The sequence below is a fragment of the Schistocerca serialis genome, chromosome 8 (assembly GCF_023864345.2).
Source record: "Schistocerca serialis cubense isolate TAMUIC-IGC-003099 chromosome 8, iqSchSeri2.2, whole genome shotgun sequence".
Classification (NCBI taxonomy): Eukaryota; Metazoa; Arthropoda; class Insecta; order Orthoptera; family Acrididae; genus Schistocerca; species Schistocerca serialis.
In genome coordinates, this window is record NC_064645.1 from 519,087,996 (window position 1) to 519,114,616 (window position 26,621).

Consider the following 26,621-nt stretch of genomic DNA (forward strand, 5'->3'; position numbering starts at 1 on the left):
TGAGTGATAAGTGGTTATGTAATCACTGAGGTCAACGCTCACACAGAGTGCATCCCAGAGTGCTCCAGAGAGCTACAACACTAAGAAGAATCACTTCTCAGCTTTTGACAAGATCAGTGTGTATTATATAATACAAGGCCACCCTCTTTAAAACAGGGGCACCTCATTCAGTGTACAACAATGTGTAGAATTGTAACCATGGAAAATACACTCATGGAAATTGAAATAAGAACACCGTGAATTCATTGTCCCAGGAAGGGGAAACTTTATTGACACATTCCTGGGGTCAGATACATCACATGATCACACTGACAGAACCACAAGCACATAGACACAGGCAACAGAGCATGCACAATGTCGGCACTAGTACAGTGTATATCCACCTTTCGCAGCAATGCAGGCTGCTATTCTCCCATGGAGACAATCGTAGAGATGCTGGATGTAGTCCTGTGGAACGGCTTGCCATGCCATTTCCACCTGGCGCCTCAGTTGGACCAGCGTTCGTGCTGGACGTGCAGACCGCGTGAGACGACGCTTCATCCAGTCCCAAACATGCTCAATGGGGGACAGATCCGGAGATCTTGCTGGCTAGGGTAGTTGACTTACACCTTCTAGAGCATGTTGGGTGGCACGGGATACATGCGGACGTGCATTGTCCTGTTGGAACAGCAAGTTCCCTTGCCGGTCTAGGAATGGTAGAACGATGGGTTCGATGACAGTTTGGATGTACCGTGCACTATTCAGTGTCCCCTCGACGATCACCAGTGGTGTACGGCCAGTGTAGGAGATCGCTCCCCACACCATGATGCCGAGTGTTGGCCCTGTGTGCCTCGGTCGTATGCAGTCCTGATTGTGGCGCTAACCTGCACGGCGCCAAACACGCATACGACCATCATTGGCACCAAGGCAGAAGCGACTCTCATCGCTGAAGACGACACGTCTCCATTCGTCCCTCCATTCACGCCTGTCGCGACACCACTGGAGACGGGCTGCATGATGTTGGGGCATGAGCGGAAGACGGCCTAACGGTGTGCGGGACCGTAGCCCAGCTTCATGGAGACGGTTGCGAATGGTCCTCGCCGATACCCCAGGAGCAACAGTGTCCCTAATTTGCTGGGAAGTGGCGGTGCGGTCCCCTACGGCACTGCGCAGGATCCTACGGTCTTGGCGTGCATCCGTGCGTCGCTGCGGTCCGGTCCCAGGTCGACGGGCACGTGCACCTTCCGCCGACCACTGGCGACAACATCGATGTACTGTGGAGACCTCACGCCCCACGTGTTGAGCAATTCGGCGGTACGTCCACCCGGCCTCCCGCATGCCCACTATACGCCCTCGCTCAAAGTCCGTCAACTGCACATACGGTTCACGTCCACGCTGTCGCGGCATGCTACCAGTGTTAAAGACTGCGATGGAGCTCCGTATGCCACGGCAAACTGGCTGACACTGACGGCGGCGGTGCACAAATGCTGCGCAGCTAGCGCCATTCGACGGCCAACACCGCAGTTCCTGGTGTGTCCGCTGTGCCGTGCGTGTGATCATTGCTTGTACAGCCCTCTCGCAGTGTCCGGAGCAAGTATGGTGGGTCTGACACACCGGTGTCAATGTGTTCTTTTTTCCATTTCCAGGAGTGTATAAATCAGGATGGCTGGGTGAAGACTGGAGCCACCAAGCTCCCAAATACAAGGCCACTCTATTTAAAACAGGGTACCTCATTCAGGTTAAATGTAGTGTATGACAATGTGTTATAAATGAGTTAATTCATACCTTTCATTGACTTCACACTCCCAGTCATTGCATTCACCAAACACACTATAGAGGTGTTGTTTCATAGCACTACGAGTGCTATTAGCTGTCATCAGGACCATTTATGTGTACTGCAGCTTCCTATTTGCTAGCATGAAAAACTGAGTCAGCATCCTTCTATAATGAGTGACATGCTGAATTCAGAAAGAGGTTAAGGTTGTAATATACATGGCTAGCTTTGGTGTTAGGTATTTCCAGAAAAGGGAAGGAAAAAAATATAGTGCAAAAGTGTTATGTGAAATCATAGGTGTTTTATTGTTGTTATTACTATTTATTTGTGTTACATTTGTACCAAACCCCCAATTCATTGACTGACATGTTTATTCATCTGTATAACAATACAAATTGTATGGATGTCATCAATTGTGTCTTATAAACCAAAACACACATGGGTTCTTACAATCTTTACAAATCAATTCTTACCATTTTTACAGGTCAATCCTTACAATATTTATAATTATCCATTATAATATCACTTTATATAGGCCTATGTGGTATTTGTGTCTACTAAATAGCTATCTACAATTATTCTAAATACTCATTTACTTTGTAACAACTTTTACTTATTGAATATGTTTTTAGCATTTGGCTAAAGAGTTGATGTTCATTTACATCTCTTATTTCCTGTGGCAGCCTGTTATACGGTTTTAGGCCAATTATGTAGCATACTGTTCTGTGTTTTGGACTTGTTTTTCCTGTTTAGGTATAAGCAGTGGCTGGATCTAGTTTCATAGTCTTGTATTGAGCTGTTTGCGGCATACAGGTAAATATTTTTCCTAACATACATTACAATCTGGAAAATGTATCCACATGGGACAGTCAGAATTTCTAGTTTTTTGAATAAATCAGTACAATTTGCCACATAGATGCTATTTGATATTATCCATATTGCTCTTTTCTGTTCGTTGAAGACAAACTGAATATTCCTATCACTTTTTCCCCAAAACACGATTTCATAACTGAGGATTGAGTGTATGTATCCAACCCCAAAAGTTTGGTATCCATAAAACATTCTATTATATCATCATTAATTGTTAATTTACCATCATTGTGTCTTTTTTTTCAACTGGAAGTACATACAATTAGTTTTCTTTATGTTAAATGTTACTTTATTTTTCAGTGGCCACTTGAGAACATCTTTGAGGGCTGCATTTGGCTTTTCTGTCAACTGTGTTGGAGTTTTGGCTGTGATCCCTATGTTTCTGTCATCAGCAAATAGTATTTTTTCCCCACATCTGATACTCTGCCAAAAATCATTAATGTAAATAAGAAAAAGGGTTGGGCCTAATATACTACCTTGTGGGATGCCTAGTTTAATATTTTTTGGATCTGATAAGTGCTTTACTAGAAATCCTTCTGAAGTATGTGAAGTCTCAGTATGCTGCATTCGATTTTCGAGGCATGACTTAAACCACTTCTTAACCACATCTCTTACTCCTAGCAACTCTAATTTATGTGATAAAATTATGTGGTCCACTGTATCAAATGCCTACTTTCGCTTCTTTTAGGTGCTCGGGAAAACAGCCAGATTTGAATGATTCATTGATTGTTTTTGTTAATGGAGCTATTACAGAATTTGCACATTCTTTAAGGACACAAGCTAGGATTTCATCTAGACCAGTTGATTTTTTTATTTTTTTATTGATGTATAACTTATGTGACTTCTTTCTCAGTTGCTGGTTAGAGTGCCATTGAGTTTGGTGGACAGTTCTGGGTGGTTAAGACATATGTGACTGGAAAGTTCTGTTGTAATTTCTTAGCAATTCTGTTGAAGTACACATTTACAAAGTTAGCTATTTCTTTTGGGTGGTTCCTTTGTCTACTTTTGTTCTTAATTTGTGAAATCACAGGTTTTTGCCCTGTGTTTGCTGTTTCCTGTTTGATAATATCCCAGGCTTCTTTGCTTTTGTTTTCTGCCTGCAGTAGTATTTTATGGTTTGTGAGTTTTTTAGCAGCACCTTTCTGTAGATTCTCTTGTAGTTTTTTTTTTAAATTGCTAAAAGGCTGGGTCAGTCTGTCTATTTTTGAATGAAGTGAGATACATAAGAGTTTCAGAGAGTTGTTTGATACCTCTGGTTATCCACATATTTTTTTCTGATGTTGCAATGGTACGCAAAGTTTTGGGGTACATCCTCAAATTTTAGTATAAAATGGACATGGAACTATTAAACATTTTGTTCACATTCGTTTCTGCAATGACTTCCACCCATCCTTCATATTGTATCTAGGGTGAAAATTCACGCAGGTTTGACTTTGAGAAGAGTTTTTTGTCTACTTTTAATTTAGGGGGATTTTCTACACAAAAATTTGCTTTTAATATCTGACACAAATAATCTGATAAGCTTAGATCTTGAACATGTATACAGCATTTTTTCCTGTCTGTATCTGTTGCTACGGGGTCTGTCAACGTAGAAGATTGATTGGTTACTCTATTAGGACAGTTTACAAGTGGTGAACTCATGCCATAACTGTACAAAACATTTAAACAGCATGGCTGACTGACATCATCTGACTTCATTGTATTGATACTGAGGTCCCCACAGATGACTGTGCTTGTTTTTGACCGAGATACTTTAGTTAGTGTCTGATTTACTTTTGAGAAAAATATATCCACATCACCACCCAGTGATCGGTACACATAAATTGCCATTAATTTTTGTGACATGCTGTGTTCTGTTAGTTCAATAGCTGAGAATTCAAAACACTTAATGCAGTAAGGTCATTTCTGTCTTTAAATGAAATACCTCTCATCACATAAATACATGAACCCCCACCTTTCAAGGAGAGTCTACTGTAGAAATAAGCAAATTCATATGAGGCTAAGGCTAAATATGACAGTTCATTCCTTTTGCACCAGTGTTCTATAAGACACACAACTGAGCTGTCTAGTGTTTGTAAATTTAGTTCTAGTTGCTGAACTTTGTTTGTTATGGATTGTATATTACAGTGAAGTACTGTTAAACATTTAGTTGTACTTATCTTGATGGCCTCCTCCTCTTCATACTTGATGTTAAAAAAATCTTTCAGATGGTGTGAAGGCACTGTTTTCCACCTGCTTGCTATATTGTGCATTTCACTTGCTGTTGTTTCCTTTTCTTCTGGTGGAGTTGCTCCTGAGTCATCTATTGCTGCTGTTGTTGGTTGTGTATATGTACATGTTATGACCATTTCCTTTGCCTCTGTAGACATTGGTTCTATGTCTTTTATTGCTGCTGTTGCTGGTATTGTTACAAATGGTTTCCTGTTGACACTTACTTCTATATCTGATCCTTCTCTATGTTCTAGCACTGCTTCAGCTGGACTCGTTAGGCAGGCAGGGTTTTCCACAACGCTGACAGCCTTGCTTGTGCAAGATACTTTGCAGATCTCTTTTGCTGTTGGCAGTGAAATTGTGTCACATTTCTCACTTCTATAAGAAACACTATTCTGTGTTGTTTAATTCAACATATCAGATACATCGCTTAACAGATGCTTTTTAATTTAGTTTGTTTTAGTAATCCCTTTAATCTCCTTTAACAATTTATTGTACAGTTTTATTCTTTGGGAGGAAATGCTGTTCTGAGTTTATATTTGCTCTATATATAAGTTCAGTCTAGATCTTCTTCCATGGTCATGGACAGACCAGATAGTGCTGTCATCGTCAGTGTTATTCTTGACATGTACAACTGATTTGTAAATGTACTGACATGATTTGTACAGTAATTATCAATGTTATTTTTGATGTGCATGACTGACTGATAAATGTACTCATATGGTGCATTAAAAACTCAAGTGTTTTGAACAGACCTTTAAACATATGAGCCTAACTGTATAAAGTACAGGATGAAAGAAATACAAGTGATGGGATAGAAGGAGATGAAAGAAATAACACCATAACAGTGGAAATAGAAAGTGAAGATCTGAGATGTTGAATGTATAGAAAGCTGTATCAGAAATGAAAAATTGCAAAGGTTCTGGAGTAGATGTCATCACAGTGACAATGGTCAAAGCTGTGGGACTTAGCAGAATTCAGTGACTGTATAGATTAATGTCATATGGACATACAGAAAGGTGCTTGATGATGGGAAAAGGGTAAATTGGCTGGGGAAATAGCAGGAAAGTTAAAGGGGGGAGGCACTGTCATGAGTGGTAAAATACCAGTGGTTATAGGATTCAGAAAAGACCCTTTTTTAGGGTAGGGAGGACAGAAAGAAAACAAATTTTAAGAGAGGTTAGAACTGAGACAAACCTTCAGTTTGAGAAAGAAATCAAAAAACATAATTCCAGCTTATTACATCAACATAAACAGCCATTGGTTAAGAATTTTCAACTGTCAGCAGATATTTTAACTCCATCCAATTTTAAGTCAGTCAATGTGACATGTCAGCTATCTTTATTGCATCAAAATATTCGAGGACTGAGAAATAAAATTAATGAATTAACTATCTGCATAGATGAATTAGAGTCTTCAAACCCAGCTGACATAATCTGCCTCTCTGAACATCATGTGACCACTGGTATAGAACTTTTAAGTGTTACAGGGTTTAGGTTAGCATCTCACTATTGTAGATCAGAAATGGAGAAAGGAGGAGTTGCCACATTCATCAGGAACTGTCATAAATTTAAGAACATAGACATTCATAAATTTTGCCTAGAACAGCATATGGAAGCATGTGCAACAGAATTAGATTTTCACAAAAAATCTTTCATAATATTAAGTGTATATCGAGCACCTGCAGGTAACTTTAATCTGTTTGTAAACCACCTTGAAGCTGTACTGGCCCATTTAACAACCAAAAACAAAGAAATAGTGGTTGCTGGTGATTTCAATGTAGATTTCCTTAAAGACTCTCCCAATAAGAACCTATTTGAGTTAGTAACACTATCATTCAACTTAATTCCCACAGTAAAGTTCCCCACTAGGATAACCACTTGCTCACAAACAGCCATTGATAACATCTTTATAGAAAAGTCAAATGAACAAAATTATATTACAAAACCAATAGTCAATGGCCTCTCAGACCATGACATGCAGTTCCTTCTGTTAAATGTTAATACTGAACAGGATATAAAATCTGTTAAATCTGAGCTCAAGAGGGTAATCAGTAAGCCAAAAATTGATTATTTTAGGACACTCCTCAGAGACATTCACTGGACTGATGTTTACAGTGCTCATGGCATGAATGAAAAATATAACATTTTTGCTAATAAAGTGCTTACCTTATTTGAACACTGCTTTCCCCCAAAACTTACCAAGGTTAGAGCAAAGTCTACAAAGAAGCCATGGATTACTCGAGGAATAGGGGTATCTTGTAAAACAAAAAGAAAACTGTATCTGTCAATCCGAAACATTTCCAATGTTGATGCTATAGCACATTATAAGAAATACTGCAAAATATTAAAGACTGTAATACGGATGTCAAAGCAAATATATTACAAGGAAAAGATAGTCATATCAGATAACAAAATAAAGACAATATGGGATATAGTGACGGAGGAGACCGGTAGAACCAGACATGAAGAGGAACAAATAGCATTAAGAGTAAATGATGCATTGGTGACAGATGTGTATAGTGTTGCAGAACTTTTTAACAAACATTTTATAACTGTTACTGAAAAGATGGGGTTGTCAGGTTCGGTAGATGCTGCTATGGATTACCTTAGACCAGACATTTCAAGTAACTTCCATAATATGAATTTGACCCTCACTACCCCAACAGAAATAATGTCCATCATAAAATCTTTAAAATCAAAAACATCTAGTGGGTATGATGAAATATCAACAAAGTTAATTAAAGAATGTGATTCTGAGCTAAGTAACATATTAAGCTATCTGTGTAATCAGTCGTTTATCAGTGGAATATTTCCCGAATGGCTGAAATATGCTGAAGTTAAGCCACTGTTTAAGAAGGGAGATAAAGAAATAGCATCAAATTTCCGTCCAATTTCACTGTTGCCAGCATTCTCAAAAATTTTCGAAAAAGTAATGTACAGTCGTCTTTATAACCATCTTATCTCAAATAACATACTGTCAAAGTCACAGTTTGGATTTCTAAAAGGTTCTGATATTGAGAAGGCTATCTACACTTACAGTGAAAATGTACTTAATTCATTAGACAAAAAATTGCAGGCAACTGGTATATTTTGTGATCTGTCAAAGGCATTTGACTGTGTAAATCACAATATCCTTTTAAGTAAACTAGAATATTATAGTGTAACAGGAAATGCTGCAAAATGGTTCAAATCTTATATCTCTGGCAGGAAACAAAGGGTGTTATTAGGAAAGAGACATGTATCAAGCTATCAGGCATCATCCAACTGGGAACTAATTACATGTGGGGTCCCACAAGGTTCCATTTTGGGGCCCTTACTTTTTCTTGTGTATATCAATGACCTTTCATCAGTAACATTACCAGATGCCAAGTTTGTTTTGTTTGCTGATGATACAAACATTGCAATAAATAGCAAATCAAGTGTAGTCTTAGAAAGATCAGCCAATAAAATATTTGTAGACATTAATCACTGGTTCCTAGCCAATTCTTTGTCACTAAACTTTGAAAAAACACACTACATGCAGTTCAGAACTTGTAAGGGGTGTCCCAAGAGTATAAGTCTAACATATGATGACAAGAAGATAGAAGAAGTGGACGGTGTTAAATTCTTGGGATTACAGCTTGATAATAAATTCAACTGGGAGGAGCACACCACAGAACTGCTGAAGCGTCTTAACAAATCTCTGTTTGCAATGCGAATTTTGTCAGACATAGGGGATATAAAAATGAAAAAGCTGGCATACTATGCTTACTTTCATTCCATAATGTCATATGGGATTATTTTCTGGGGTAATTCATCAAGCCAAGCTAAAGTTTTCCGGGCACAAAAACGTGCAGTAAGAATTATATGTGGTGTGAACTCAAGAACATCCTGCAGAAGCCTGTTTAGGGAACTAGGGATACTAACTACAGCTTCCCAATATATTTATTCCTTAATGAAATTTGTCATTAAAAATATATCACTTTTTCAAACCAACAGCTCAATTCATGGAATCAATACTAGAAATAAGAATAATCTTCACAAGGATTTAAAGTCACTTAGTCTTGTACAAAAAGGTGTGCATTATTCAGGAACACACATTTTCAATAACTTGCCAGCAGCCATAAAAAGCTTAACAACCAATGAAATTCAGTTTAAGAGAAGCCTAAAGGATTTATTGGTGGCCAACTCCTTCTACTCCATTGATGAATTTCTGAGGAAAACCAACTGATTTGTATATAAGTACAACATAACTTCTGCACAATTTCAGTGCAGTAATGTGTTCACTGAAAATTTGTGTGTGTGTGTGTGTGTGTGTGTGTGTGTAAGTATAATCTAACTTCTGCACCATTTCAGTGCAGTAATGTGTTCATTGTAAATAAGTATTACAGTAGTTGTATTACATGTTTCTTACCTTATAAATAAATATAAAACTTTTTTATTTTAAATTCAGTGCAATAGTATTTGTAAAATGACTCTTAGTGTTCATTAAAAAATGACGATCATTCCACTTGGGACCTGTGGAATGGTACATTAGCTTATTTGTTTTAGTTTAAATATTTGTCATGTATTGTTGTTTTTCTGACATGTTCCACATCCTGGAGGACCTCCTCACTACGGATCAATTGGAATGAAAGTAAATCTAATCTAATCTAATCAATTATTGCACCTAGTGCCAGTGGCCTTGCTACAGTGGTAAAACCAGTTCCTGTCAGACACCGAAGTTAAGCACCGTTGGGCTTGGCTAGCACTTGGATGTGTGACCGTGTGGTCTGCCAAGCGCTGTTGGCAAGCAGGGGACACTCAGCCCTTGTGAGGCCAATTGAGGAGCTACTTGATCGGGAAGTAGCATCTATGGTCACGAAAGCTGACAACGGCCGGGAGAGCCATGTACTGACTACATGCCCCACCATACCCACATCCAGTGACGTCTGCAGGTTGAGGGTGACATGGCGGTCAGTTGGTACCATTGGATCTTCAAGGCCTGTTCGAGTGGAGTTTATTTTTTTAGTTTTAAAGAAGCGCAACAAGGTGTTCTGTGAGAATTATAGCGAAATAGCACTACTCTGCAACTGCATGAAAATTTATAAAAAAATTATATTACAGAAAATCAGGAATAAGATACAGATAGAATTAAGAGAATAACAGCAATGCATTTGATGTGGAGGACCAGCTATAGATGCCAAATTTACAGCCAGAAAGGTTATAGAAAAGAGATGGGAATTGCAAAAGACACTGTAGTTGCTACGATAGACATAAAAAAATTGTGCATGCTGGTGACATTGAGTTTGCAAGTATTTCTGTGTGTTGACACCACTTCACCTGAGAATCAGTATTCATTCCTAAAAATTTTACATTTGTTACACAGTCTGCAGGTGGACATATCTAACAGCTGGCCAGCTCCTGAGTCAGCTAACCCCTGCAATTCATAATCACAGTGATGGATCCTTTGTTAGTAGGTAGGAGGTTCAGGTTTTGGGAGGTGGCTTGCTTTTCCATTTTGAATGTGAGGTTGGTTTTCATATTGGGGGATTTAGGAAATTATGGTGAGACAAGTTTTGACATTAGGAATTACAGAATTACATAGGAATAGCACTACTCTGCAACTGCATGAAAATTTATAAAAAATTATATTACAGAAAATCAGGAATAAGATACAAATACAATTAAGAGAATAACAGCAATGATTTTGACCTGGAGGACCAGGGATGATTCAGGGGGAGTGTGAGTGGACCAAAGTCATCTGGAAGTGTGAACTGAGTAAGGCAAAGTTCAGTATTGGTTTTGGGCCATGTCTGATTGGTAGGGTTGTTGGCTAAAAACTATTTCCACTGTAGAAACTGGGAGAAGGAGAGAAATTGTTTAACAAGCCTGGCATGATTGCATTTGGGAGTGGAGCAAATGGTGAGGCCATTGGAAACATCTATTTCCATGGGACTGAGACTTTTGGAGGACAGGTTCATAACTAGGTTGCAGATCTGTTTAGGCTCTGGGTTCTGCATGTTGGCAGGAATGAGTTACTGAGAGTGTGACAGTCGTATGTCTGTAAGGGAGGTTTTAGTGGCTATGAGGGGATGTGGATGAATAAACTGGATAATTTTTTGAAGGGGAATTTTGCATGCTGGTCTAGTTTCTAGAGTGCAGGTATATCAATCTGGGAGATAGGATACAGGAATTTAGGGCTGCATAGTGGACAGATGTTATGAATGGAGCAGAGGTACTGCAAGAAGTCTTGAGCTTGATTTATATGGTTTTGCAGGACTATAGTTGAGTTAACATAAAAAAAATTCCTGAGAGCTAGGTGCTCTGTTGCCAGCTTTAAGCTGTGTACTACTAATTGCTACAGGCAAAAGCAGTAGTCATCCATATGACTGAAATAATAATGAGGTGTTGCTATAGAGACATCCACAAAATTGCATTATGTGATTGGTTGAGGTAGGCATGCAAAACTGCAACACCCAGCCAAATGCAGCTTCAGGGATTTTCTTACGCCAGCTTGACTATAGGTTTGTTAAGACTATGGAATGACTGAACTTCGACAGAGGTCATTGTGGAAGGATGGGTGGCAGCCAGAGATTTAATTAGATGATCAGGCCATTTGGAGAGATTCCATGAGCAAGGTGCCAATGCAAGGACAGGACATTATGTGGGACTATGTTTTGGCTATTGATATGGAAACTTTTCATGTATTTGTACCAATGGAAGGTGAAACGTTCCACAGAAGAACACAAAAACTATACAGCAATAGCTTAAAAACTCACAAAAGATGAAAACAGATGAAGTGGAGTAAGAATAGGGATGTAACTAAATGAAGTATAATCAGAAACTGAGGTTAAAACAAAATAAGATTGATCTGAAAATGGGATGAAATAAAAACCTAGTAGATGTAAAAATAAACAAGAAAAATAATTATGTGCAGTGTAGACTGGTGGGTAGCTATATTATGGGTGAAGGAAGTCGGTGGGATCAGTTTGAAGTTCCAGGAATATTTAATTTGGCAGGCAAACATGCAGCACAGGTCACTTGATCTACAGTCCATGCGTGCATGTTCCCATGTGTTGTGTGTGGGAAGAGACAGTTGCTACATGCTAGCTTGGACATCACTAACTCATAGAGTGCTTCGTGGATGCATGAAGACCAAGTAGTTCACGAAGTGACCAGGAAACATCTAAAGAAGAGGATGGACACTGAGTAATGATATGTGACAGAGAACAATAAAAAATAGAACAGCACTGAGTTGTAGGATGGAAGAGAAAACCTCTAGGCTAAATCAAACAATGGATGATATGGTATAGAATAACAACAATGTGAACTAGGATAGTTTGCAGCTTGCTCCACAGAGAGGCATTGAGTGGCAGACTTTAAAAGTACATTTAAATGTGTCTGTCTACCAGTCAATGCCAAGCATGAATATATTACATTATGTTGTTTATTTCAGCCCATTCACATAAGAAATGCAGGTCTTATGTCACAAACAACTGGGATTATTGAAAAGAGTAAAGTCTTTCATGTTTCGCCCAATTTGCAATACTAACTTGAAATTTATATGTTGGGATTGTGTAGACACTTGTGGATAATTTGTTGAAGTGGACAAGACCAAGATATTTGTAAATTGTGTATCTTTCCCACCTTAGCATATGGCATGTTAACTGTATACCATTTCTTGTGTTATGGTCATGGATTAATCTTCTCAGGTTATACTTAAGGCTTTCGTTGTTATTTGACATTGTCAAATTGGAAATCTGGCAATTTGTTATGTTAAAAATTGTGGATAAAAGCCCTAGGTCAATATCACTAAAACTCCTAGTTTCAGCTCATTGATGAGCCATCTTCAGATCAATAAAATTACTTAAGTCCATGTATATCAGCCACCAGGCATTACTCACCATAACAATCTGTTGAACTGAATTTCTCTTGTTGTCATGTACACACTGCATTAGGTTGTCATGGTTATGTTACACATTCTACATACTACCTCATTCCTCACACACAGAACCAACTTTATCCTAACACATAACTACTTTTCCTTTGAAGGGAAGGTAACAAACAAACCCACATGGCACCCTTCTATTCCAAACTCTTTATGGACCAGCTAGAGAAAACGTTCCTAGCGTCCCAAAATCCCAAACTCCTGGTCTGATTCAGGTTCATTGATGATGTCTTTATGACCTGGGCTCAGGGCCAAAACACCGTATCCTCATTACTTCACAATCTCAGCTGCTTCCCTTCCATCTGCTTCACCTGCTCCTCCTCAACCCAGCGGGCCACCACATCTCTGTCCACATTAAACACACCAGCCACCAACATTGCCAGCATTTTGACAGCTGCTATGCCTTTCAAAAGAAAAAAATCCCTCCCATAGAGCCTGGCCACCCGGCGATGGCGTATCTGCAGTGATAACTCTCTTTCTCAGCATACTGAAAGTCCCACCATAGCCATCACAGACAGCCACAATCCCCCAGATCTAGTCTGCAAACAGATTTCCTGTTCCATTTCCCCAATCCTCCCATCACCCCCAAGAGCCAACTACAAAAGATTGCCCTATTTGTCACACAGTACCATGATGGACTGGAACAGCTGAACCACAACCTTCATCAAGGCTTTAATTATCTATCGTAATGTCTTGATATGGCAGACATCCTAACCAAGATCCTTCCCATCCCTCCTAAACAGGTGTTCTATGACAACCCAACCTCCACAACATCCTAGTCCATCCCTGTGCCACTCCCAATCCCAAACTCTAGCCATAGGGATTTTATCTTTGTGGAAGACCTAGCTGCAATGGCTGCCCAGTCCACCTTACGAAAGTAGCCATGTCTTATACCAGTAATGCTGCAACCATTGCCTAGCTTTTTGTGTTGGTGTGACTACCAACTATTTGTGCTCCAGAACAAACAGCCACCAGCGGACTGTGACCAAGAGCAAAGTAGACCATGTTGTGGCACAACAGGCACTAAAACATAACATGCTTGATTTTGGTGGCTGCTTCACAACCTGGGCCATGTGGATCGTCCCCTCCACCACCAACATTTCTGAAGGGAGTTACCCTTACAACTCATTCACCACTCGCAAAATTATCTTTGTCTCAATCTGTGGTAACCTACTGTCCTCACATCTACCACCCAACAGTTTCTGCCCCCTCTGTCCTATCACCTGTTCCTTTCTCAAATCCCTGACCTTTATTGTGTGGCACCTTCTGCCAGTGCACCCATGTGTCCTTTTCCCTACCTTGGTCCTCTCCATTTCCAACCCCCCACCCCCCCAGTCTTTTACCTGACAGTCTTGTCAGACAGTCGTCCCTGCACTCCCTGCCAGACTGCACTCTCCCACCCAAGATTGCTATTCACATGACAGCCGCATTCTGGTCAGAGCTGCTAGTGGTAACTGTTGTGTGCATTAGGTGTGCTTGCTTGCATTGTATGTGTGTGTGTGTGTGTGTGTGTGTGTGTGTGTGTGTGTGTATGTGTGTGTTTTCCTTGCTGAAGAAGGCTTTCACGAAAAGCTATGTGTAATAGTCTTTTTGTTGTGCCTGTCTGTGGCTTGGTGGGTCATCTTTAGGGGGGGTAGCAATCTATCCTTTTCCTAATATTGTTGTTGATATTTTAACTTGGAGTTGCCATTAAATTATATTATAATATTCTTACTGTGCTTAGATTTTGGTTGATGCATCTGCATTCAGTATTTTTATCCTGTTTTATTGAGTTCATCTGATATAGCTTTGAGTCATTAATCAGTCTTATAGCACTTCCATGTTCAGTACAGCTTCACCTTACTTCACTGACAAGAGCTATAGCCACTTATGATTAGAAATGCGTAATAAAGTTGAATTGTTGATCTGTGCTCTTTTACTTTACAGCTGGAGGTGCACTTTATTTTTCCAGGTGATAATCAAAATGACCAACTCTTGTATTTACTTATTTTAATACTAACAATATAAAATTAAAGTGACTGCTAATTTTTGCACTTTGATAGCAATTTTGTGTCTGTCAGTTTCAAATGTAGAATAAATGCAGCACACTTCGAGCCACAAGAACTGCTTATAACTTAGAGACAAATGGGGTCCTTGGCAGACACAGCTCCTAGAACGGATGGTAGTAGTAAAAATAAATGAAAGCCATTCCTAATCATAGGTTTCTGTTTGTAACAAGTTGAAAGGAAATGTGGGATCCATCTTGCATTAAAAAAGTGATTCTTTGTTAGTGCACCTGCTTTGATAACTTGTTTGCTTGCTAAATTAATGTGAGACCAACAAATGAAGGAGCAAGAGATGACTAGTTTAGCTTCAGGTTTAAAGTGTACTGTGGGACCCCATTAATTTGTCTGCTTCATCACTAAAACTATCCTCTTAATGAGTAAATATATCTACATTTACATTTACATCAATACTTTGCAACCCACTGTGAAGTATATGTAGTGGTATGTATTAGGGCTTCTTCCTGTTCCATTCACATATGGAACAAAGGAAGAGTAGTTGTTCAAATGCCTGTGTGCACAATGTAATTTGTCTAATGTTGTCCTTGTGATTTCTATTGGAGTGAGACATAAGTGATTGGAGTATATTCCTAGATTCATCACATAAAACTGGTTCCTGAAATTTTGTAAGTAGGCATTCCCAGGATGGTTTGTGGCTTTCTTCAAGAATCAGTCAGTTCAGTTTCTTCTTCATCATCATCATCATCTCCATGACACACTGCCATGGGTCAGATAAATGCTGCACATCTTTGTATATGTTCAGTATCTCCTATTTGGATTGTCTGCAGTGTCCTTAATGTACAAAATGAATAGCAAGGGTTCCAACATGCTTTGAAATTACTTCTGCATCTGTCAATGACTTCCAGCCAAGATAACATGCATTGTCCTACATACCAAGTCCTCAATCCAGTCACAGAGTTTACTTGGTACCCCACATGACTGTATTTTTTGTTATAAGCATATGTGTCGTACTGAGTCAAATGACTTTTTGAAGTCAGGAAAAACTGTATCTATCTGTGTTTATGGCTGTCTTGGTCTATGGCTTTCAGAATGGCATTGATATGGCTTTCAGAGTGGCATGTGAAAAGAGCTGGAGTTAGACTTCACACGATCAGTGTTCAAAATTCATGCTCGTTGGCATGGAGGAGGTCAGTTTATTAGAGATACATTGTTCCTTTTGTGCTCAGAATATATTCTAGATTCTGGAATAAATGGACGTTAAGACTACTGGACAGTAGTTTTGTGGGTTCCATTTGCTTCCCTTCTTGTATATCGATGCGACCTGCGTTTTGTCCAATTACCAACCACAGTTTTTGTTTAAGGTACCTACAATATATTATGGTTAAAAAAGGAGCTAACTTCTATGTAAGTTTTATACAGAATGTAATAGGGTCTGGTGGGGAAGGTTCATTTAGTTTTAGTTATTTCAATTGTTTATCAACATCACTGGCAGTAATATATATATTTGTAGTGGTGCGAGAATTAGATTGATACAATACTCCTGGATTTTCCTTTGTAAGGAAACATCTGAAAACTGAGTTCAGCATTCTTACTTTTAATTTGCTATCCCCAATTTTGGTTCATATATTGTCTGCAGGTGTCTGAAAACTAACTTTAATACCACCAACAGTCTTTAGATGTGACCAGAATTTCTTTGGCATTTGTTAGAAGTCTTTCAGTAATATACTGCTGTGCTAATCGTCGAAGGCTGCATTCATTGCCCTTGTGAGAGTGCAGTGCCCTTCAGTGAGCCTTTTCTTGTCTATAGCCCAATGCTTTGTTTCATGCCTATTACACATTAGTCTCAATTTCTTTATAAGCGACTTTGCAGTGACTGTATACCACGAGTGGTCCCTCCCATCTTTAAGTGTTCCACTGGTGACAAGAGCATGGTCACTCTTCTTCTGTACCTGAGCCAGAGTTCTTCTCTGTGCTCTTGTACAGCGCTACATGTTTCAAATTCCACATCAAGATACTACACAAGTGCTGATCATGTAAATCCTTCTACATGTTTCAGTTGCCCTTTATATTTTGATAATCACTGTTGCTACAAATGCCTCATGGTCATTGATACCAGTAAACATATAAATCCTTCTACATGTTTCAGTTGCCCTTTATATTTTGACAATCACTGTTGCTACAAATGCCTCATGGCCACTGGTACCAGTTTCGATGTGGATATCCTTAAAGAGGGTCAAGTCTACATGTCACCATTAGATCCAGTATATTTGTTTCTTGAGTGGTCTTCTAGACTATCTGTTCTACATTAAGAGAAGTCATTTAGATACATCTCATAGGGTGGCTTATCAGACCCGTTATTTACAACCCATAATCATCCCAATTGATTGTTGGATGATTAAAGTCACCTCAAGTGATGACAATATGATTCAAAAACTGACATACTAGCAAGCTTAGATCTTCTCTAAAGTTTTAATTACATGCACAAATGAATCAGGCAGTCGATAGAAGGACCCAGTTACAAGTCTTTGTCCACTCTTGATTCTGAGTCTTGTCTAAATTTCTTACATGGAGCGTCAAAATCTGTCTTGGAGTGATTTAAGTTTGTTGTCTACTATAACAAATATGTCACCTCCATTTCCCAATATTGGTTCAAATGGCTCTAAGCACTATGGGACTCAACATCTGAGGTAATCAGTCACCTTGACTTACAATTGCTTAAACCTAACTAACCTAAGGACATCACACACATCCACACCCGAGGCTGGATTTGAACCTGTGACTGTAGCGCAGCGCAGTTCTGGACTGAAGCGTCTAGAAGCGCTCAGCCACAGTGGCTGGCTCCATTTCCCATCAGCCTTACTTTTTGATATATGCATTAATTTTTACTGGAAACCTCACTACTATAAATTTTGTGTTTTAACCGGCTTTCTGTACCTAGTGTTATATGAACTACATTGCTTTTCAGGAGCACTTCAGACTCTCACTTTGTTGTGAATGTTTTGGCAGTTAACTACTCTCACTTGTAGTGGGCATTCTTTCAGTCCTTACTTTTGTGTCAGTAGGCGTAGAAGTTGAATGCATGCCAGAGGGTATGGACCTAGATACCCACTGTGCTCTGGCATGTGCCTGCGCCACGAGCCTTGCCTTGTGAGTGCACCACTCTCCATACCATGTGAAATTCATGGCTAATTGCATTTGCCACTGTCATGTATGTAGGTGGCCGAGTGGAACTATCCTGGCAGTCTGGTACTCGCCCTAATTTGCGTGTGCATCTCTGCTGTTCTGTGTTCCAGTTGTGTGTGTTGAGATACATTGTTTGAAGTGTATGTGTTGAAGTACATTGTTTGAAGTCTTCCTCCGTTGTTGTCTCACCATGTTTACCACCTCAGTTCTTGCTTCTTGCCTTGTGTTGTGTCTGGTTGGTTGTAGTGTCTGACATCCCCTACTTGTTCATCTGTCCTGTTTGTTTATTGTTAGTGATACTTCCAGTGGCTCCTCCACCTGGCGGCTTCACGTTTCCATTCTCTGCCATGCACTGTCCACCGGCGCTCTCGGTTATAGCACTTACACTTATACTTCTGGGTCGTACAGGTGTCATCATTCTGGACTGGACAGAGAGTTGCTTAATCTAAAAAAACCATCTTAATCTAAAAAAAACCTGTGTACCTCATATGCAGACAGCTACCCATGTAGCAGCTTCCGTGTAATGCACATCTGACCCATTTAGGTGGTTTCCTACAGTTCACAATCCTATGATGCAAGCCTGGGAAGTCACTGCCTAGCTTGTCACAGGACCTTTGAAGGCTCTGCTTCAAGTCTTGTGATGACACTCCCTGCTTTATTTCTTTGTTTGTTGTCCTCAGTGTTGACGTACTGGCTGAAAAAATAGGGGATGGAAGTGCAGTACTGTTACTGTAAATGATGTAGCTGACAGGTGCACATTTGCGTTTCACAGTCTTTTACTTTCCACAGTCCCCCATATACATAGCTAATACAGCCAGTGCACTATTGATTAACTTTCAATAAGCCTCATTAATAGGTTCCAGGTGAACATCCACATACTGCTACAGTAGTTTACTGTTGAACACCTACGAGCAGTAGAAAACATAACCACAATGTTGATAGTTCTTGGAGAATAGGAAGGCACGTATGGAGCAGACACTGTCATTGTTTTAATACACGGCCTAATTGTGTAACACTTATTTCACAGTTAAGTTGAAGCATTGTTGTTGTTCTAACCAACACAGGTTCCTCGTCTGAAACTCGGCCATTGACTGATTGACTCAGGACCAAAAATTGGGCCCTTATACATCCTCACAATAATAGGTGCCGAAACTACACATTGTTTGAAGTCAAATTTACAGAAATTACAATTAAAACTTTACTCATTAAATTAACTGAATACATTGAAAAATTCGTTCCTTTTAACAGTTTCTTCCACTACAAGGTTTAAGCTGAGTCATTTATCTAAATCATGAAATTAACAAATATCATTATGCGAACAATAACTTGGACAAACTATTAATTACTTTGGAATTAGAGCCCGCTTTGTTAACATGTTTTTGAATAGAGCCAAACAGAACCTTTCAGAATACTGTTAGCTGTTCCTCCTAATGTTTATAATTAGTACATAATTTATATTTGTTTATGTCAACAATAGAATTTAAGTTACAAAACAACTGCTGATTTCACCATATAATGAAAGATACTAACTAAGAATAGTCAAAATAAATTAGGAAATCAATTACATACATAAAACTGCACAAAATTAGATCTGGTGTTATATTCTTTAAAAACTGAGGACTAACCTTTCTCTTTTATGGAAATACAATTATACTCACGTATGTTAATGGTAATTAGTTAAACATGAAAAAACGAATTTAAGGAGGCAGATGGCAAAACAAGAGTGGTAGTAAAAATATCCCAGCTTGCTTCATGACAGTGTTCCACTCATCCCAAAATCAGAGGCCTTGATCAGTTCTGGGGACAATGCAGCAATTTGTGAGCTTTATTGAAACTTCATGGGCAAGGGTGGCTTCTCAACCTCCTTTGGCAGTCACTGGAATGATTCAAGTATGACCTTGGGGCTCAGATGACAGACACCATTTTTATCAATGTGTGTCACAATCAGCACTCACATTTAATCAGCAGTTGGTTGCAAGCTGTTCCATCAGCGGTTGCTGGAACAGCCTCTTCAATATGTTAAGAATTACGCCCCCAGGTGTTCACACTGAGTGCACCTGGTGTTCCTACCCATCCCTGGCTGCCTTTTCCCAATAGGCTACCATTATTTACCACATATTTGAACAGCCAACAAGTAGTATAATCTGCCCTTTTGCATTTATCTCTCTTTTACACATGAGTCAGCACATTTCTCAACAGGTGAAGTGAGTCTCTCTGGCTCAGTTCGGTTTCAGTGGAAGACTGTGCCTCAAATTTGTTGTTTGAGAGATAGATGTACACACTGAGTCTGTCTGGTTCCTGTTTCTGCTATGCAAGGTACTTAGTCCTATCACTGACACACCACTCATAGTAAAATGGACAAGAAATCCTGTACTCCGTATAGAGGATATAGTACCAGAGTAGTTGAGGATTTCCAGCCTCTTATAAATATCAATGAACTCATCCCACATCCAAGAGCAGCATTTGCAGTGGGGCTTCATTGGGGCTGGTGCAATGTTTTGCAGAACAATAAACAAATAACTTTAAACTGTCTGATTCTCTTTTAATTTCTGGATCTGTTAAGCTGAAAGTATTACCAGTTTTCCTTAAAAACTGAAGCAATCGACACACAAAACAATATTTCTATTAAGGCACACAAAAACCTGAGAGACTAGGTATAATTTACTGCATTTTTTGTGGTTATAGTCACTAAAAATTTCGAAAATAGTGTTAAATTATGATAAATGCAGGAAATATACACTCTAGTTAAGAGAGAAGACTAAATTTAGTACAACATAGTACAACATGTTAGTTATAATATGTGCTATAATAAGTGTAAAATATGATAAATGCCAATTTATGATGAAATATGTTATAGACAGTATTTGCAACTCCTAAATATTCTCAAAAATTTACATTTATTCACGAAGATATACAGTGAAATTTGACGTTTAAGATTTTATTGAACGGGAATGCTCTTGATAAAATTATATAAAACACATATTTAGTTTAAAAAGTGTTATACTAGAAAATACAGGGTGGTCAGAAAGTCATTTTACACTTGAACTAAATGTAACAGTGTCGGATCCACATCTAGATCTATATCTATACTCTCCAAACCATTATGAAGTACATGGCAAACGGTACATCCCATTACCAGTAATTAGAGTTTCTTCCCATTTCATTCAAGTATTGAGCATGGGAAAAATGACATTTAAATGCCTTTGTTTGTGCTGTAATTAACATAAACTTGTCCTTATGTGAGCAATAAGTAGGGGTTGTAGTACATTGCATCATTCCAGTGCCTTCATTTAAAGTCGGTTCCTAAACTCTTGTGAGTAGGCTTTCTCAAGATAGTTTGTCTGTCTTCAAGAGTCTGCCAGTTTAATTTCTTCAGCATCTCTGTGACACTCTCCCATGGGTTGAATAAACCTGTGACCATTCGCGCGAGTCCCACACACTTAAAGAATAAGATGGGTGACAGAAGTGATTTGTATGCAATCTCCTTTGTATATTTATGACACTTTCCCAGCATTCCACCAATTAATGGAAGTTACCACCTGCCTTACCCATGACTGAGCCAGTGTGATCATTACATTCATATCCCTACAATGTGTTACACTCAGGTATTTGTAGGAGTTATCCAATTCCAACTGCGACCCAATGATATTATAGCCATAGGATAGTGTTTTAATCTGATAGTAAAATATGAAAGTTTTGAAACTTCCGTTCTGATGATTGATGTGACAACAATGCTCTTCATGTGAACTGCAAAATGTGTGGGTCCATGAATGGAAGCACAACAATGAAAATATGACACAGTTGATAGATTTACTTTTGTGAATAGTTAGATAAGGGGCCACTCAATTGTCAGGCTCTGATTATGTGAGAGTAGAAAGCTTTACACCTGGGATGTGCTTTGGATGCCCCAGCTTTAGTCGTTCATCAGCCTGAAAAGAAACATATGCTGAAGTTAATGTGTAGATGATGCTACTCAACCAGAAAGCTGTAAATATTATTAATGTTACAATGAAATAATTGCTTTTCAAATAATAAATTTCTGGGTGTTATATTTTTTTAATTAAATCACTTAAACTTCAAAATTTGTAAATCACTTGTTGCAAATTTAACAGATTGTGTAAGAAAAAATTTCACTGTAAAACAATTAAAAAAATATCTCACTTTCCTACTGTCTTTGTGAAAAATCAAAACTGACAGTAACACTTACATTAACTAGAAAAAGTTAGACATGTTATCCCATTACACCACGTATATCATGTAATTCATCTGTAAACCTGTATTGTGAACTATTAATTCAGAACTGCATCATATGGTATAATTTGTGGTTGGTATCAGCCTCTTCATTTTTTAAAAATAATCCTATTCCCTAGTGCATTGTACACTGCTTCTATTAAGTTAGCTAATTTATAGAATTTGTAGGGTACAGCCATGTATTCAATTTCTTATTCTACATCTACATCTACATGACTACTCTGCAATTCACATTTAAGTGCTTGGCGGAGGGTTCATCGAACCGCAATCATACTATCTCTCCACCATTCCACTCCCGAAAAGAGCGCGGGAAAAACGAACACCTAAACCTTTCTGTTCAAGCTCTGATTTCTTTTATTTTATTTTGATGATCATTCCTACGTATGTAGGTTGGGCTCAACAAAATATTTTCGCATTCGGAAGAGAAAGTTGGTGACAAATTTCGTAAATAGATCTCGCCGCGACGAAAAACGTCTTTGCTGTAATGACTTCCATCCCAATTCGCGTATCATATCTGCCGCACTCTCACCCCTACTACGTGATAATACAAAACGAGCTGCCCTTTTTTGCACCCTTTCGATGTCCTCCGTCAACCCCACCTGGTAAGGATCCCACACCGCGCAGCAGTATTCTAACAGAGGACGATCGAGTGTAGTGTACCGTATTTACTCGAATCTAAGCCGCACTCAAATCTAAGCCGCACCTGAAAAATGAGACTCGAAATAAAGGGAAAAAAAATTCCTGAATCTAGGCCGCACATGAAATTTGAGACTCGAATTTCAAGGGGAGAGAAAAGTTTTAGGCCGCACCTCCAAATCGAATCAAAGTTGGTCCATTGTAATATGAGACACAATTTAGGTCTAATGAATGGCGATACAGCTACAGTAGTTTGGTTCCAGTCATAAGCTTAGCAGTTAAGCTTTACCAGGTAGCCATTGCTATGCGTCAGGCGCTCCGTCTGTATTTATACGGGTGCCCTTCCTTTTTCACATGCTTCGTCTGGTTTGAATCTATTGCTTATTTTGCTTCGATCTGATAAGTGCTGTGTTCTTTGTTATAGGTGTTTGCGTCACTCTAAGCTGAAAATGCATTACTGTACTGTGTCATGCATTGTTTGTCGCATTCTAATAGTGCGTGTTTACGGACTGTCGCCGCTCGCGGCATGGCTTGCTTTTGTGCGCGCTACTGCCGCTAACAATAAAAAAAAAGAGAGAGGAATCGTCTCATTAGCGAAACAATGGCAAGAGACTGCTATTTGTTGTTACTTACACTGCTGCTTTCTTTGATAATGATCAACAAGAACCAAATAATAGACTGCGTATGATAGAACATGTTCTGAATGAGAGTTAGGCGAAAATTTTTCTCCGTTTGAAAATCTTTGCGGCCGCTTCTTTAGTACATCAAATTCTGCACAGAAATTAGAATTAGATTTGCAAATCAAGTCAGTTGCCTTGCTTCATTTCTGACTGTATCACTTAATATGAATATAAACATGATACGATACATATATTCTTCCACGTTTGCTGTTGTCTCACTCTAGTTTCGTAGTTTGTTAGGCAGGCAGGATTTAAATGAGATAGCAGCAAACACGAAAGAAAACATGGCAAAATGTTTATATTCATATTATTCTTATGGTGAAGAGAATACTGCATGTGATTCACAATTCATAAAAGTTCCTATTAGCAACCATCTCTTGTCACAGGTAGGAAACAATTCAGAACGTAGAGTTGGCCATATTGACAAACATCCCAAACAGTCTTGCCAGTCGGATTTTCTTAGTACATTGAAATTCTGCTACATTCGAAGATGAACAATACGGAGTTTGTATTTACTTCGTTGGATAATCTATGAAAATGCAGTGGTCGAAACTCGGGGCGGAGAAAAAAAGCTCGTCTTCCACCTTTTTTTTTTTTTTTAATTTATTCACTGAAGCAGAGGTTTTGGCGCCAGTATTTATCTTTGTGCCTACAAACCATGCCTGTGTAGCGCTACATATATTCGACGGCAGAAGTTCGTTGTGGCGGCACCTACCAACATTTTTCAGAATTCCCGCATGCTTTGCACTCGATTCTACGCCGCAAGCGGTTTTTTGGATTACAAAAACCGGGAAAAAAGTGCAGCTTGGATTCGAGTAAATACGGTAAGCTGTCTCTTTAGTGGACTTATTGCATCTTCTAAGTGTCCTGCCAATGAAACACAACCTTTGGCTCACCTTCCCCACAATATTATCTATGTGGTCTTTCCAACTGAAGTTGTTCGTAATTTTAACACCCAGGTACTTAGTTGAATTGACAGCCTTGAGAATTGTACTATTTATCAAGTAATGGAATTCCAACGGATTTCTTTTGGAAGTCATGTGGATCACCTCACACTTTTCGTTATTTAGCGTCAACTGCCACCTGCCGCACCATACAGCAATCTTTTCTAAATCGCTTTGCAACTGATACTGGTCTTCGGATGACCGTACTAGACGGTAAATTACAGCATCATCTGTGAACAACCTAAGAGAACTGCTCAGATTGTCACCCAGGTCATTTATATAGATCAGGAACAGCAGAGGTCCCAGGACACTTCCCTGGGGAACACCTGATATCACTTCAGTTTTACTCGATGATTTGCCATCTATTACTACGAACTGCAACCTTCCTGACAGGAAATCACGAATCCAGTCACACAACTGATACGATACCCCATAGGCCCGCAGCTTGATTAGAAGTCGCTTGTGAGGAACGGTGTCAAAAGCTTTCCAGAAATCTAGAAATACGGAATCAACTTGAGATCCCATGTCGATAGCGGCCATTACTTTGTGCGAATAAAGAGTTAGCTGCGTTGCACAAGAACAATGTTTTCTGAAACCATGCTGATTACGTATCAATAGATCGTTCCCTTCGAGGTGATTCATAATGTTTGAATACAGTATATGCTCCAAAACCCTACTGCAAACCGACGTCAATGATATAGGTCTGTAGTTAGATGCATTACTCTTACTGCCCTTCTTAAACACTGGTGCAAACTGCGCAATTTTCCAGTCTGTAGGTACAGATCTATCAGTGAGCGAGCAGTTGTATATGAGTGCTAAGTAGGGAGCTATTGTATCAGCCTAATCTGAAAGGAACCTAATCGGTATACAATCTGGACCTGAAGACTTGCCCGTATCAAGCGATTTGAGTTGCTTCGCAACCCCTAAGGTATCTACTTCTAAGAAACTCATGCTAGCAGCTGTTCGTGTTTCAAATTCTGGAATATTCCATTCATCTTCCCTGGTAAAGGAATTTCGGAAAACTGTGTTCAATAACTCCGCTTTAGTGGCACAGTCATCGGTAACAGTACCATCGGCACCGCGCAGCGAAGGAATTGACTGCATCTTGCCGCTTGTGTACTTTACATATGACCAGAATTTCTTCAGGTTTTCTACCAAATTTCGAGACAATGTTTCGTTGTGGAACCTATTAAAGGCATCTCACATTGAAGTCCGTGCCAAATTTCACGCGTCTGTAAATTTTAGCCAATCTTCAGGATTTCTCATTCTTCTGAACTTCGCATGCTTTTTCCGTTACCTCTGCAACAGAGTTCAGACCTGTTTTGTGTACCACGGGGGATCAGTTCCATCTCTTACCAATTTACGAGGTATGAATCTCTCAATTGCTGTTGCTACTATATCTTTGAATTTGAGCCACATCTCGTCTACATTTGCATAGTCAGTTCGGAAGGAATGGAGATTGTCTCTTAGGAAGGCTTCTAGTGACACTTTATCTGCTTTTTTAAATAAAATTATTTTGCGTTTGTTTCTGGTGGATTTGGAAAAAACGGTATTGAGCCTAGCTACAACGACCTTGTGATCACTAATCCCTGTATCAGTCATGATGCTCTCTATCAGCTCTGGATTGTTTGTGGCTAAGAGGGCAAGTGTGTTTTTGCAACCATTTACAATTCGCGTGGGTTCATAGACTAACTGCTCGAAATAATTTTCGGAGAAAGCATTTAGGACAATCTCGGAAGATGTTTTCTGCCTACCACCGGTTTTGAACAAGTATTTTTGCCAATTTATTCAAACAGACAAGCAGAATACCAGCAGTAGATTTAAACTTGTGTGAAGTAGCTTATGCAAATGATTACTTACAATTTCAATGTATCTAGCATGTATGTAGCACTCAGTGGTATTGCAGTTAAAAAAGACTGTAATCGGAAAAGTGATAACACTGAGGCACTCTGCATTAAGGATTCAGTTACTGTTTCTAATATGCTCTTTGAAAAATGATAGTAGAATTAGTAACAACAATGATGTTTCTTATTGTCACTCATAATAAACATTATGATAACCTTCCGTATTTTTCCAGTACTTTATTACTTTTTAAAAATCAGATAAATTTGTACACTCATCATTTTATTTAAATTTCTTTTTTATGTATTAAAAGTGAATTTATCATCAGATTTGTGTG

General features: G+C 39.0%; 1 protein-coding gene across 1 annotated transcript in view; it reads left to right on the forward strand.

Moving 5' to 3' along the window:
- Positions 1–26,621, forward strand: part of LOC126417102 (dynein beta chain, ciliary-like) — a 739,775-nt gene that overhangs the window by 63,588 nt on the left and 649,566 nt on the right. The window lies entirely within an intron of this gene.